At 29.5% G+C, this 3659-nt stretch overlaps 1 long non-coding RNA gene across 1 annotated transcript in view; it reads left to right on the plus strand.

The window, feature by feature from the left end:
• Positions 1-775, plus strand: part of LOC117174597 — a 6372-nt gene extending 5597 nt beyond the window's left edge. The window contains exon 3 of the long non-coding RNA XR_004467319.1: positions 763-775. This is a non-coding gene — a long non-coding RNA (uncharacterized LOC117174597). The remainder of the gene's footprint in view (positions 1-762) is intronic.
• The last annotated feature ends 2884 nt before the right edge of the window (positions 776-3659 follow it).

The following is a 3659-nucleotide window of genomic DNA, read 5'->3' on the forward strand; positions in this document are numbered from 1 at the left end:
CTTGGTACAGGGACCCTCTATCCGCAACCCGAGGACGCGTTCGGTGGCTTTGTCATAGGCCCTTCGGTTTGATTCTAGAGGAATCAAAACCGAACTGAATGGTTCGGTTATATATATATTTCGAGTCAGCTGTATCAATTATAATAATTTAAAGTTTATTTTAAAATATATTTTATGGAATATGATATTTTTTATGAATGTGCCAGTGAAATTCTGTTCGTCTAATTTTGTTTGCCAATGCGAAACGTTATCTGGCTTGGAACTGTCGTCTTAACATCTAAAAACTGAAAGAACAATTTTCCTATCACTTGGAATTATAATTATATTTTTACAAAGACGTTAGAATATATAATAATTAAGAAATTGGAAAATACATACGAGAGCTTGATTAGACGAATAGTCTAAAAAAGTCCGTAGAAATTGCAGACCACAAAAATAAAAATAAAAACTAAATAATATTAAAGAACTATATATAGACAATATATAGAATGAAAATTATAATTAATAATTTTAGAATTAGTGGAAAATATATGAAACCGTAATACAAATTACTCATTGACTTATATTTGTGGTATTTATTAAAACAACCAAGTTTTGCAAAGTTATAAATGTAAAAATGTTTTAATTGGCAATTCACTTTCAATCCAAATGGTTCTTGTCAAAGCTAAGTTTACCATCAGTGCGCCTCGAAGGTGTGCCGAGTTGCTTACAGCGCTGCAAGTGGCTCTTGGCAAACTATATCGGTGGGTGCTTTCTACGGAGAGCGGTGGGTAGAGGGGAAATGACTTTTTTCGCCGGACGCGCCGTCTATATTTATGGCGGGCAGCTAAGCCCGCTCCGCATCTACGTTTATAATATCTTTGTTATGACTCATTATTTGAGAAAATATAAAATTATAATAAAGATATTGATGAATTTCCAAAGTTATTGAAGTATTTTGAATTAATAGAGCGGAAAAATATACTAATTTCACCATTTATTCCAGATCAAATAATGTGAGATTCTTTCAGAAAGGTTTTCTTTCTGACAAACCTCTTGAAAAATAATGCAAAAATTGCAATTTCGATTATTTAATGTTTATTGCTACATATATTGATAAGTCGGGCTTCTTTCGAAATTAAATTATATCCGAAACTACACTTTTAGTATTTAATAAATAAAATGCAAGTGATTATTGAGCAATTTATCTCTTGGTAGATTTCGGTAAAAAGTTTTTTGTTCTGCGAAAACACTAGAAAAATAATGAAAAATTTGCACTTTTGTTTATTTAATGTTGATTGATATACTTTTATATTTTGATGGCCTTCTTTCGAAATTAAATTATATTCGAAACTACACTTTTAATATAAATAAAACAAAGGTGATTATTAATCAATTTATCTTTCCGTAGATTTCAGTAAAAAAGTGGTTTTTTCTACCAAAACACTCGAAAAAAATGCAAAATTTGCACTATTGTTTATTTAATATTGATTGATATACTTTTATATTTGGCGGGCTTCTCTCGAAATTAAATTATATTCGAAACTACACTTTTATTATCAATAAAATAAAAGTGATTATTAATCAATTTACATTTCGGTAGATTTCGGTAAAAATGTTTTTTTTTTTCTACCAAAACACTCGAAAAATAATGCAATATTTGCACTTTTGTTTATTTAATGTTGATTGATATACTTCTTTATTTGTCGGGCTTCTCTCGAAATTAAATTATATTCCAAGCTACACTTTTAATATAAATAAAATAAAAGTAATTATTAATCAATTTATCTTTCCGTAGATTTCGGAAAAAGTGTTTTTTTTCTACCAAAACACTCGAAAAATTATGCAAAATTTGCACTATTGTTTATTTAATATTGATTTATATACTTTTATATTTGGCGGGCTTCTCTCGAAACTAAATTATATTCGAAACTACACATTTAATATCAATAAAATAAAAGTGATTATGAATCAATTTACATTTCGGTAGATGTCGGTAAAAAAGTGTCTTTTCTACCAAAACACTCGAAAAATAATGCAAAGTTTGAGCTTTTGTTAAGGGCATGTGACGCAGCTAAATACCTATATTACCGACCTCACTTTATCAGTTCACTGAATCTTTTTTTGAACCTAAGAACTTTTTTTGTAAATAAAATATCGAGCTGAAACTTTGGAAAATGTATTAGAGTACAATAAAGTACGTTTAGGTACTGCATTTTGGTAGGAACTTCACTGAAAATTATTTTATCTTTTTTCTGAACCTCGACATTTTTTGAACGTTCGAACTTTTTTTATACATAAAATATCAGTCTCAAACTTTGAGAAATGCAAGAGCCGACAGAAAACTACGTTTAAGTACAAATTTTAATAATAAAAGATGTAAAAAAAATATATTTCAACTATCAATTCGATCGGCCTCAGCCGGTAACGTTGTACATGAAAATACGAACCCTGGCGACCACTAGACGAGGCTCTAGAGGATTCGTATTTTCGTGTACAACGTTACCGACTGATGCCGATGGAATTGATAGTTGAAATATATTTTTTTACATCTTTTATTATTAAGCTTTGTACTTAAACGTAGTTTTCTTTCGGCTCTTGCATTTTTCTAAGTTTGAGACCGTTATTTTATGTATAAAAAAAGTTCGAACGTTAAAAAAATGTCGAGGTTCAGAAAAAAGATGAATTAATTTTCAGTGAAGTTCCTACCAAAATGCAGTACCTAAACGTACTTTATTTTACTCTAATACATTTTCCAAAGTTTCAGCTTGATATTTTATTCACAAAAAAATTTTTTAGGTTCAAAAAAACATTCAGTGAACTGAAAAAGTGAGGTCGGTAATATAGGTATTTAGCTGTGTCACATGCCCTTAATTAAAAAAAATTTTTGTATTCCAGGAATTAGAAAATTGACGACAATTTAAAATTGTCCAATTTAAAAATTCCTAAATAATAAAACTTCCTATACAGCTGATGATATTACTGAATTTGAAAAAGAAGGACCATATAAAATTTACGTGATATAATTTCTGAAATAACAAAATATCCGACACTGTAATTTGCTAATTACTACATTTTCTATATGGTCTCCAACCGACTTAATTTTTTCTACTACTTTTCGGTCTATTCATGTACCTTAGGGTATGTGAGCTTATTCCAGCAAGGGTCTTTTTGTCCACAGGCATGTCAAACTAAGGAAATTTTTAAACTTTTAATTTTTCAACTAGCGATTTGAAAATAGCATTATCAGCATCTACGAATTTTTCCGATTTCAATGATATATTACTTGCCTTGAAAAGTTAAAAATTTGAAGGAGTTTAATATCAAGAAACATCAGCTTTACAGTCAATTACTAAAAACTTCTCAATTTTTCAATCTTTATAGACAAATTACATGTCTTTGGAATTGGAACAATACGTGGATTCCAAATATATTTCTTTTAAGTCACTGATTGCCAAATTAGGAATTTTTTCCTATTTTCTAAAAAAAGACCCCTGAGGAAAGGGGTGGTGTGGCCAAGCTCGCAGGTACTGCCCTGAAAGTAGGTCGTAGGTCTTCGAAAAAATAAAAATTGTAACTTTCTAGAAGGATTTTCTAAGCCGTTAGAAATACGTGAAAACAAGCAAAATTTCGGTATCATCATCAAACAAGTATGATACAAATAACAATCCGTAAATAAG

Source organism: Belonocnema kinseyi, chromosome 6, assembly GCF_010883055.1.
Source record: "Belonocnema kinseyi isolate 2016_QV_RU_SX_M_011 chromosome 6, B_treatae_v1, whole genome shotgun sequence".
Taxonomy (NCBI): domain Eukaryota; kingdom Metazoa; phylum Arthropoda; class Insecta; order Hymenoptera; family Cynipidae; genus Belonocnema; species Belonocnema kinseyi.